This window comes from Rhinolophus ferrumequinum, chromosome 15 (assembly GCF_004115265.2).
Source record: "Rhinolophus ferrumequinum isolate MPI-CBG mRhiFer1 chromosome 15, mRhiFer1_v1.p, whole genome shotgun sequence".
In the NCBI taxonomy this organism is placed as follows: domain Eukaryota; kingdom Metazoa; phylum Chordata; class Mammalia; order Chiroptera; family Rhinolophidae; genus Rhinolophus; species Rhinolophus ferrumequinum.
Genome location: NC_046298.1, coordinates 8,297,886 through 8,310,475, shown reverse-complemented (window position 1 = coordinate 8,310,475; position 12,590 = coordinate 8,297,886). Strand labels below are relative to the sequence as shown.

The 12,590-nt window shown below is 37.3% G+C and overlaps 1 long non-coding RNA gene across 1 annotated transcript; it reads left to right on the top strand.

Moving 5' to 3' along the window:
- The first annotated feature begins 789 nt into the window (after positions 1–789).
- LOC117035473 (uncharacterized) lies at positions 790–11,809 on the top strand. The gene is made up of 3 exons (XR_004425197.1): positions 790–942; positions 9,684–9,938; positions 11,481–11,809. It is a non-coding gene; the product is annotated as an uncharacterized LOC117035473 (long non-coding RNA).
- The last annotated feature ends 781 nt before the right edge of the window (positions 11,810–12,590 follow it).

Sequence of the window (12,590 nt, the reverse complement as noted above, 5' to 3'; positions counted from 1 at the left end):
AGTTGAACAAATACAATCGCATGTCCAGTGGATGAGCGTGTCTGGTTCTGCTACTATTGGTGTTATCAAGCACTGAAATCTCTGCCAACATGGTTGATTAGAACCATTCTTTCATTGCTGCTTTGATTTGCGTGTCTTTAGTTATGAGTCAGACAGAGCGCCATTTCATACATTTATTCACTGTTGGTATTTTTTCCTTCTGTGTGTGACTTACCTATTCATGTCTTTTGTCCATTTTTCCCACGGCGTATGTCTTTTCCAACTGAATTATATAAACCCTTTGGCCGTTAAGGAGGTGAGCCCTTATAATATATGCTTCAGATATTTCCTCCAACTTACCTTTTGCCTTTTGTAACTTTTGCCTTTTGTCTTTGTTTACAGTATTTTGGGCCATGTTGAGTTTTTACATTAATATGTACTTTATTTTATCAACATCCAGGAAATTTGTTGAGAGTTGGGCTAGATCTCAAGATCTCTTCAAGTCTAAAGAAGACTGTATAAATATTAACAGCCACAAAACCTAAAGGGATGCACGTTCAGTGGTGGATTTTTGCTGACTTTGGTGGGTGAGTGAAGGCCACCTCTGCTGGCTGGGCTTTTCTAATGATTTTCTCATCTCTCCTGTAAAATAATCTACTCTCTATTGTTTCCGCCCGACAGTTGGTATTACAATCAAAATAGGATTTTAAAAAATGTCTTTATTACTGTTATAGAAGTCATCTGGTCTACTACAGTGACCGAATTTTTTAAATCCAGTCTCGAGCACCATGCCTACCACTGAAAAATGTGCGGGATGAGTCTATGAATATTTGGGTAAAAGAAAAGTGATTGGTGAAGGGACAAACCTCCCTGGAAGGCTTGGTGAGCTCAAGGATACTCTCCGACTTCAGGGAGAGGAGAAGAAAATAAGAAATTTGAATGAAGACATTGAACTACTTTGAGGTAGGTTTAAATAATTTATAATGTAGTTTTAAAGTTTGTAAAACATGGATCAACAACCTTGTAAGCTTTAACAGCTATTAAAACTGAAACTATTAAGGAAAACTCAGTCATCTAAATTACAGAGCTTCTCAAAACCTTGATGTGCTTGTGTTCACCTGGGGAATCTTGTTAGAATGCAAATTTTGATTCAGTTGGGGGCTAGGGCAAGACTGAGCTTCTGCATTCCTAACAAGCTGCTGGTCCCCAGATCACAGGGTAGCCAGGCTTTAAAATACACAGCTCCTGAACAGTTTCCCCTACGCCTGTTTCTCCTCCTTTCCTTCTCTTTCTCTGGGCACATGATCTGATAGTACTTATGTGTGCGTATTCACACGCTTTATATATGTCTTTATATTTCTGCTTCCTAAAACATAATTGAGAAATAGACCATTGTTACAGAAACCACAGTGAACTTCATGAAAAAACCATTGAGTACAAAAGCAAAACATTGACAAATTGATACTTTCTTGCTTGGTCACGCCTGATTTAAGGAAATGAACCCAAAATAGGCTGTGTGAATTGGAAATTGACTTCAAGCACATTTAAATTGTTCTCCTTTAAAATATTAGCAGCTGAGTGTGTAAACCAATATTTATTTTCTAATCAAAGGTCTGCAGCAAATGGTTGAGAAATGAAAGAAGAATGCTTTGGAATGTTTCTAGTAATAGAAATGGAAATAGGGTATTTTATTTCTTTAAATGGCAGACACAGGCCTCAACTAAAATTCATCCTGCTCTGGGAAAAGGAAATTGTATGAAAAACTGACCATTGTATAAAAGTCAAGGCCAGCACCTCTCTGCCAGCAATCATAATAAGTGTTATTCAGTGGAAAAAGTTGAAGATCCAGCTAGGTTAAGGGAGAATCTATTAACAGAATAATTGTATAGAGAAGACCCCTTAAGAAAAGCTTCCAAAATTCCATTATCTTAACTGTCACTCGACACTTTGAGTTGTCTTGGTGCTGTGTGTTTTCATGAATTACCCGAGCTGTTTGTTTTTCCTTTATCAGTCATCACCCTGTCAACTGGGCCATTCATAACAACTTTTGGCAGCTCATCAGGGGAGTTCAGAGCTTGAATAGGACCCTATCAACTCTCACACCTCATTGTGTGAAACTGTTTACCAGCATTGCCTTTTTCTGTAAATATTACAAGCAGAGTCCTGAAAGGAGAGATGTGTGAAAACAAAATGGCCTAACCTTGTAGCAGTTGGCTGAGATGGCAGGTCTAGGTTGGCTGAGAATTTGCAAGTCCTTGTGTTTCATTTATTTGACCGAATAACACCGAGTCCCTGGTTTTCAAGTCTTGTGTATGCTGGTTAATTAGGCAATATTTAATTTGACCTAGAATTTGTGTCCGTTTGGTGAAAGTGAGACTTTGTAATTAGGGAGTACAGATTGGGTTTCTGTCACCATTTTACTCGCTAATTTAATGCACACTTTTCCAGTGTGTTGTCACACTTGATGTGCTGAGATCCCCCACTGTCTTTTATGCTTGGCTAGTAACAAGGTGGCCCGTATCATATAACCAACAGCAAATGGACTCAGTCTCCTAGACTTAGGGCCTGAAGTTTCTGCCAGATTCACCCATCAGAAATAATTTCTTATTTGAAATGAATGTCAACAATTCTCTATTGAAGCTAATACCACCAACCTGCAAATGGGTGTGATTTTTTTGGTGTGTGGTCTTTATTTTTACGGAAGTTATATATGCATGGATTTTAGTGTCAGATCTTCCCTAGTTGTGTGAGAAAAATAGTAGTCTCCCCAGAGGCAACTACTTTCAGCTCTTGTGGCAGTTTCCTTAGTAAATAATTTCACAGTCCAGAAATAGGTTATTTTGCTTTGCCTATTTCTGAATGTTATACAAATGGAAGCATATTGTTGTGACTTGCTCTTTTCACTTAACCATTAAGGTATTTTTAAAACTACTTTTTTAAAAAAATGAAGGTGTAACTTACGTATAATGAAATGCACATTTTTAGGGGTAGCCGGATGGCTCAGTTGGTTAGAGCACAAGCTCTCAACAACAAGGTTGCTGGTTCAATTCCCGCATGGGATGGTGGGCTGCGCCCCCTGCAACTGAAGATTGAAAACCGGCAACTGGACTTAGAGCTGAGCTGCGCCCTCCACAACTAGATTGAAGGACAACACTTGGAGGTGAGGGCCCTGGAGAAACACACTGTTCCCCAATATTCCCCAATAAAATTTATTTGAAAGGAAGGAAGGAAGGAAGGAAGGAAGGAAGGAAGGAAGGAAGGAAGGAAGGAAGGAAGGAAGGAAGGAAGAAGGAAAGAAGGAAAGAAGGAAAGAAAGACAAAAGAAAGAAATGCACATTCTTAAATGCACAGTTCAGTGGGTTCTATCAAACTATGGAACATTTTCATCTTCCCAGAAAATTCCCTCGAACACCTTTGCAGTTCAACCCCTTCTACGAGGCAATTGCTTATTTCTCATTATTTTCATCATCATATTCTCTCGTTATAGATTAGATTTACCTGCTCTCGAACTTCCTATATGGTATCATATAGTAGGTACTCTTTTGTGTCTGGCTTCTTTTGCTCAAAACAATGTCTTTGAGAATCATGCCAAAATGTATTCCTTTTAACTACAAACAGTATTTCTTTGTATGAGTACACTGCCGTTGGTTTATAAATTCCCTTGGTTGTCGTTCCAGCTGTTTCCAGTTTTTGGCTATTCAATTGTCTTTTTATTATTGATTTGTAGAAGTTCTTGTCTATTCTAGATAACAAGTTCTTTGTCAGAAATAGGCTTTGCAAATACATCCCCCAGTCTGTGGTTTGGCTTTTCATTTTCTTGATGGTGTCGTTGGATAAGCAGAAAAATTTAACTTTGATTATGTCCAATGTATGATTTTTTATGATTAGTGCTTTTTGTATCCTGTCAAAGAAATCTTTGCCAACCTCAAGATTATGCAGATATTCTCCTATGTTTTCTTTGAGAAAACACTGAAGCTTCATAACTTCAGATTTTACATTAGTCCTTCTGTCTCAATCTAATTTTTGTGTCTGGTGTGCGATAGAGGCTGAGGTTCTTTTTAGTAAATATGAATGTCAAATTGTTCTAGCATCGTTTGCTGCAAAAACTTTCTCTCCCCACTGAGTGTGTGTGCGCATGTGTGTGCCTTTGTTCAAAATCAATTGACCATAGATGAGGATCTATTTCAGGATTTTATTCTGTTTCATTGACTTGTTTGTCTATCTTTATGCAAAACAGTGTCTTATTGTGATTTTACAGCAAGTCTTGAAAGCAGGTAGTATAAGTCTTCCAAATTTGTTCTGCTTTATAAGGTTATTTTGACTACTCTTTATATTTTGCATTTTCATATACATTTTACAATCAGCTTGTTAATTTCTACTAAAAGCCTTCTAGATTTTTGATTGAGATTACACTGAATCTTTAGATCAATTTGGGGAGAGTTGATACTATTATGGTTTTTCCAAACCATATGTACATAATATGTTTTAAGTTTCTTATTTAATATCTTTCTGCAAAATGTAGCAGTTTTCAGAATGCAGGTTTTACATATCTTTTCTTAAATTTATTTTTGAATAGTTTTTGTTTTTTCCTGAGATTATAAATGAATTGCTTTTTAATTTTACTTTCTAATTGTTTGCTGGTAAAAATTGAAATGTAGTTAAATTTTGTATATTGACCTTGATTCCTGTGACTTTGCTGAATTCACTTTTCAGTTCGTGTAGTTATTTGGGGCAGGTGTAGATGTCTTAAGATGTTTTAAATATGTCATCTGCAAAAAAGGCATTTTTGCTTCTTTTTTAAAATGTTATACTTTTTTATTTCTTACATTGTTATACTAGATAGAATCTCTAGTATATTGTTGAATAGATGTGGAGAGAGTGGCTTACTCGTGAACTCAGAAGCATTAATATTTTATTGTTAACCATGACATTGACTGTTGATTTATATATATGCTCATTATGAGGTTTATGAAATTCCTTTCTTTTTCTTCTTTTATCAGAATTTTTTGTATGAATGGGTGTAAAATGTTGTCAAAAATGTTTTTGCATCAATAGAGATGAAATTTTTTGTTCTCTTTGATTCTGTTAATGTAATGAATTACAAGTATTGATTTTATAATGTGAAACCCATCTTGCAAACCTGACATGAGCTCCATTTATTAATAATATTTATCCTTTTCATATAATACTGAAGTTGAGATTTTTAAATAAGTTTTGAGGACTTGGTGTATTTATTCATGCAAGAATCAGTCAATAATTTTCTTTTCTTGTAATGTCTTTGTCAGGTTTATGCTGGTATCAAGGTTATGCTGGCCTCATAAAACAACTGAAAAGTATTTCCTCCTATTTTCTCAAAGAGTTTGTGTAATGCTGGTTCTAGTTTTTCCTTAAACCTTTGATAGAATTTATGAGTAAAGCCATCTGGGCCTGGGGTTTTCTTTGCTATGAGGTTTATAATTATGAATTCAATTTTGAAAATGCATAAAAAGCTATTTGCATTTTTCTATTTCTTCCTGTGTAATTTTGGTAAGATGTGCTTTTCAAGGAATTTGTCCATTTGCTCTAAGCTGTTGAATTTATAGGCATAAAAATCATTAATGTTTTTGTCTTCTTGGGAAATTGAATCACTTTTCATTATGTAATAACCCTTTTTATCATTGGTAATATATCTTGTCTGAAGCCAACTTTAATTTTAATAAAGCTACTTCAGCTTTCTTTTGAGTAGTGTCTGTATGGCATATCTTTTTTCATCCTTTTACTTTTAACCAATCTATATCTTTATATTTAAAGTGGTATTTTTGTAGGCAGCATATAGTTAGGTCTTGCTTTTTATCCAATCTAACAATCTATCTTTGAATTAGTGTGGTTTATATTTAATGTGATTATTGACATGGTTGAATTAAAATCTACCATCTAACCAGCTGTTTTCTATTTGTTCCATTTATGCTTTTGCCTCCTTTTCAACTGAAAATATTTTATGATTTAATGTTATTTTCACTACTGGATTATCATGCATAACTCTTTTGAAAAAAAAATGTAGTAGTTACCTTAAGATTTATCGCATATATTTTATTTAATCAAAGTCTTCTTTTAAATAATATTCTATTTCATGTCTAAGGAAAATAATACATGGCCAATTCCTCTCTCCCATTCTTGTTCTGTTTTTGCCACATATTATTCTTACATATGCTATAAATACACAATACTCCTATTTTTGCTTTAGATAGTTATCTTTCAGAACAATTAAAAGAAAAAAATGAATTTTGAATTTTGTTTGGTTATTCCCTTTCTAGTGCTCTTACTTTCTTTGTGTAGATTCAAATTTCTGTCTGCTATTATATTCCTTCTGCCTGAAGAACTTTCTTTAACATTACCTAAAGTGTGGGTCTACTGGCAATGAATTCACTCAGATTTGGTTTTGGTTTTGGTTTGGGGATCAGGAAAGTCTTTCTTTCTCCTTCCTTTTTGAAAGATATCTTTGCTAGGTATATATTCTGACTTGATAAGCTTTTATTGTTGTGAAGCAAGAGATATCATTCCATTATCTTCTATCTTGCATAGTTTCTGATGAGAAGTCTTCTGTAATTCTCGTTCTAATTTTTGTTCCTCTATACGGAATATGTCTTTTCCTACAGCCTTCATAATTTTCTCTTTGTCTCTGGTTTTCAGTAGTTTGAATGTGATATGCTTATGGTGTTGAGGGTCCTTTTGGGAGGGAGTATTTATTCTGCTTGGTGTTCTTTGAGGGTCTTGGAACTGTTTGCTATCTGTCACTTCATTTAAGAACATTCTATGTATTATTTCTTCTTATCTTTTCTTTCTGGGATGCCAATTACACATAGGTTAGATTTTTGGGTTTTGTCCTATATCTCTTGGATGCTCTGTTGTGTTTTTCCTTCCATACTCCATCTTTTCCCAGTGTTCTATAATCAATGCCACAACTGTTATAAATGCAGTTGCCATGTATGTGAGGGTCTAACTGAAGAAATTTTGTTGCCATTGTCTCCTCCTTTATTCTCCAACTCCTTGTGGGTTTATTCCTTTAAAAGGTTGTCTTCTGCCATTTTAGTGGTCTTGGAAGGGAGTGAAAGTAGATGCATGTGTGCAACCTGCCATCTTTACCTGAAAGTCAAGTTTAAATTTCATTATTTAAGTAAAGCTTACGTGGTGAAAAGGACTAAATTAAGTGGTGACAAAGGCTAAATTTTCTATTACCTTTGAAATGAATTAATCTATTATCTCTTATTTTCTCATTTTAATGGACTTTTAAATTCTCAAAAATAAGAGAAAATCACAAATAATAATAGCTAACATTTATTATATACGTATTGTGTGCCAGTGTTGTAAATGCTGCTCTTATATTAACTAATTTAATTCTCACAATCACTTTACAATATAGAAACTCTTATCTTCATTTTTACAGATGAGGGTAAACTGTGGCACAGAAAATTAAGTAATTTGTCCAAAAATGCAGAAATAGAAAATGACAGAAGTTGGCTTCTTAACCACTATATTCGAACTTCTTTCAACAAATGGGAAGATAATGGCTTTTATGTAATATCTTTGCTTTTGTTCTCTGCAGTCTTTCATATATTACTGTTACCTCTCCAAGAATCTTAATCTATTAATCAGCAAGTACATATTTAGTGCCTGTTATATGCCCAAAATTATTTTGTTTACTGTTGAAGGTATAAAGAGAGATGGCAAGGCTGTTTCCTTCTCTTCCAAAGAGAAGGCCCCCACAAATCTTTATGATACCGAATGGTATCACCATTCAGATAAAGGAAAGTTTGATTTGATCTGGGTGCTCAGAAACCGTGGAACACACATTAAGAACAATAATGTTATTCAAGAGTTTGCTTAGCTTCTGGATTACCCAGGCTGCTTTTCACTTCTCCCTTTACCTCTTTTTTGCATGCTAGTTCTTAGCTATTGTAATGCTTATAAATATGTCTTCCACAGAGCAAAAATAAGAGGATTGTTTACAAGCTCAAAAGATCTTTGTAAAAGTTTAAATTGGGCAGAGTCTCAAATTCTTGAGGTACATATATACTTTTACCCCAACCACCTTCTCTCCCCATCAGGATGGATCACTGGGAATTAACATATATTAACTTTAGGTGTTCTCTAGTGTTTCTGGAATAGCTGTGAGTAAACAAAGGGTTTATACATGCAATATTATTTTTAGATTGACTAGCACAGTATCTGACTCCTAATAGGCACCTAACAAATATTAATAGTTTCACTGATTGAATGAATTGAAATAAAGGATTCCTAAGGTGAATCTTTTTATAAACAATAAACAGAGTCTTTATATTTTAATTTCAAGCAACTTTCCTAATGCAATGCACATCAACATGCCTTAGAGAGAAAGTTGTATTTGATTCATTATCCTTACCTAGAAGCTCTGTAGGATTGAGGGACTGGATTCATTCATAGCATACGACCACCCCGTACCCAGTGCAGTATCTGACAGAGAGTAAGCACTCAGTAAATAATTGTTGGATGGAAAAAGCAATCATTTGACAGTATGTAGTTTGATGCTGAAGGAAGTCTTTATGCTACTTAACCCATCCAAAGATTAGATTATAAACAAAACTAACAGTAACAGTGGAACAATTTTTCAGGAAAAGCCTAATGTGCTAGTGGTCTGACCATGTGCTTTGGAGCCATGCAGCCCTGGGATCTAGTCCCATCTCTGACACTTGCTAGCTAGCTTTGAAACCTCGGGGAAGTTATGTGGCACCTCCGAGTGTCAATTTCCTAGTCTTTCAAGTAGGAGCAGTAACAGTATTTCACATGTTTATTGCAAGGATTAAATAAGATGTTCCACATCAAGAGCTTGTCATGCCACCCCTACAGTAAGTGCTCAACAAATGGTAACTAAATCGTTATTTTATACAGGGATTTCAGGAGTTGAGGCTGTGGCCATTTAGATCTATACAGAATCTTGACAAAAGTTGGGGAAACCTAAAACAGGGGTATCTACATGCTTCCTTTGTTTCTCTTTTCTTGCTTTAGGAATTTTGAGTGACATTTGTTTGGTTATAAGGGTAGGTGGAAAGAGATGGGATGGGATTGGGGCTAGAAATCCTTCGTACTTTTGGAGAAATGACCTCTCCCAAGGATTTATGTTAACAGGGAACCAGAAGCCCACCCTATGGGCTGAGGATGAAAGCAGCCAGCAACAATGGGATATGACACAGTAATGAGTTCTCATTTGTCAGGTGTCAGCTTGCTGATATGGTCTAAGGATATGGTGTTCAATAATTCTTTGAAATAGGCAATAATACCATTTACGCAGCAGTTCCTCTCACAGTTTCTTAGCACTTCCACACACGCTATCTGTTTTAATTTCCACCACAATGGTACGAAGAACCTGAAGTAAATACTACCATTCCCATTTTATAGATGAAGAAAAAACACCACTCTGAGATGTGAAATGACCATGTCAAAGGTCACTCAGCTACGGGAATTGACTTCAGACTTGAACCCAGGTCCTCACTCTCGGTTCATTATTTCTTTCCACGAAACTAAGCAGCCTTTTTGTTCTACATAATCCATCTGTTTTGATTATTAAGTGTGCTTGCACACATGCTACACTCTTAAGAATTTGTGTTTATAAGATCTTTTACTCATTGATAGCAGCAGCTAAAAGAAAACAGCCTGTTTTTTACACCTTGTGTCTCTTTTTGGTCCAACAGGGAACAAAGTTTGTTATCCTGATACACCAAATCTTCAACGATGTCAATAAGGCAACGTTCACGCCCTTTGGCTAAAAGACTGAGTCTTCCAAGACCACTGGTCGTCCAGACAGGGCCGCGGTTCTTCTGGGGAAGCATGAGGTTGTGCGTATTTCAATCAGTCACTCCACGAAGTGTCCAAAGCTGCTAAGCAGAGTGAATCTCGGTACAGACAGCAGTGGAATTCCAGAAGATGCAGCCTCACCAGCAGATGAGGTATTGATCATTGAATCCTTTTCATCTCTCAGTTTATATTTCAAGTTGTTACCTGCAAGAAATCCTCTTATTTCTGATTAATGCACTCATTGTCTTTCTTTCCAATGGAAAAGGGGGGGGGGATATGTTGAAACCCCGATAGCAGCATAAGAAATCTGCCGAAAGTGGAATATCTTTCTCCATCATGAACAACATTAATCTTTACGATTCTCCAGAGTGATTATTGTAGAGTTGACTTCCTATTTCTATGGATTGGTGTTATCCTTTATGAGTTTCAAGGTGGCAATCTGTTTCAGGAAGGATTCTCTCCAGAAACCATTTTTAAGATGACTATCAAATTCCGTAATGAAGAATTAGAAGCCAGACTGGCCAGGCTAAATGCACAGCCAGCCAGCTGGCAACAGGCAGATCTCGTCCTTCCTGGATTCTGAATTGTCAGAGAGGATTGATTGAGAAAGCTGCAGAGGACTGCTCTCCCTTCCGAGTCTTCTGGGGTGAGGGCAGCCGCTGTGCCACAGTCTCATTCTTACCCTGAACCTGCCTTGTTGTGCATTTCAGAGTATTCAAGTGTGTGATCCTCACACACGCCCAGGCCCTCTGAGGAGATCACGACGGTGCTGATGCCCATGACAGTGTCACGGCCCCTGTGCTACATTCTCTAAGGAATGTCATTTTTGTTCCAACAACAATTTGAAATTGAAAGAATTATCACGTTTTACACATTTTGAAACAAGGGCTTGAATAGATTAGGTACCTTGTCCAAGGTCACACCGCTATTAAATGGCAAAGTAGGGACTTGAACCGAGTTGTCTGCCCCCAACCCAATGCTCTCAACCATCACCTCCCTTGTCTCTACCAAAATCATGGCTTCCCCGTTGTAGCTGTTAGATCTGGAAAATGTGGGCTGGGAAGAACGCTTAAATATGAAATTATAACTCTGCCTCCTGAGATTCTTATTTTTATAAACCCAGAGGAAGATAATATTCACATACTTATTTAACATTTGTGTATAATATTGACATTTATAAAATACAGAATAGGCAGAAACTTTCATTTGGGCATATAATTGTCTTTTCTTTCATATCCATTTATGCCTTTGAGTTATATAGTATGCTTTCCACTTGGTCTCCTGAGATCACGTACAATGGTAACAAATTTAAAATAGGATTAATAAAAGATTATTGTGTATCAACTCATAGGGAAAGCTGACTAGGGCCATGCCAGTCTCCGCTCTTTATGAATGTTATGCAAAAGAGCCTAATATCATCCCCAGAATACTGTCTGTAATACCAGCTGCTTGTTCATGGTTCTTTAAAACTACTTTAGCTCCTATTCCTCATTTATTTCGTGGTATTCAGGGGGTTGGGGGCCCATGGTTCTGGATAAGGAACTGCAGGGAGCATCACCTGAAGCTGCTGCACGACTTCGTTCCCTTATTGATCAAATAAGACTCCTCTGCAGAGCTTTCTTGCGGACCACTCCCTTTGTCTGGAAATCTTCCTCTCCAGATGGTCACATAACAGCCGCCTTCTCTTTATTCAGGTCCGGCCGGAATCAGGTGGCACCTTCTCCAGGAAGCCTGCCCTGAGCGCAGATCCAAAGAAGCCCCAGTCAGTGGTGTGTCCCGGCTTTCCCTTTCATTTTCTCCTTAGCATGTAAATACTCTGGTAAGAAGCATGAAGTTCAAGGGTTTGGCGAGAACAAATTTTTCAAACATATCGATAAGCTAATGTTTTCTCATTGTTATGCTGCTGTGATCTGCTGTAAAATTAATTAAGGAATCTAGTGTAAAGTACTCTGAAGGCTTATAATACACTCCCCGTTTTTTTAAGGAATCAAGTCATTACTGTAGAGGGCATGCGAAAATTGGGCTAGGGGCAAATGCCTATATCTGGCCACCTTACAGTTTCCAAACAACTTGTGTGTGTATTCAGTAGATTAAAAAGTTATTCTGAAAAAAAAAAGAAAAGTTTTCCCATCTTTGTATATAGTCACGCAGCCGCTAACCACACAGATACATTCTGAGAAACGCGTCTTTGGGTGATTTCGTCGTTGTGCAAACGTCATAGAGTACGCTTACACAAAGCTAGCCGGTAGAGCCCACTACACACCGAGGCTCTATGGCATAGCCTATGGCTCCCAGGCTACAAGCCTGTACAGCACGTTACTGTACTGAATACTGTAGGCAATTGTAACACAACGGTAAGTATTTGTGTATCTAAACATAGAAAAGGCACAGTAAAAATATGGTATAACAGATAAAATGTATGTGTGTGCATGTATGTTGGAGGGCAGAAGGAGGGCTGTAGAGAGAGGGCAGGAGGGAGAGTAGACATCAGGAGAGGGAGGAAGGAAGGGAGAGTGGAGGTGGGAGATTGGAAGAGACCCTGAGAGATAAAGCTTGAGACAGAAATAGTAAGAGGGATGGGGGAGAGAGAGGTGAGGAAGAGAGGGGTAAGTGGGGAAGGGAGGGAAAGGGGGAAGGAGGGGAATTGGGCTGGGAGAAAAGACAGAGAGGGAAATGGAGGGAAGTGAAGTGAGTTTGTGAACACAAATGTGTATATGTGGCATCTGTCCTCTGTGGGTCGGCAGGTGGCTGTGCTCAAGTTAGTCACGCGGGGACCCAAGACTCCACCATCTTTTGATGCCACC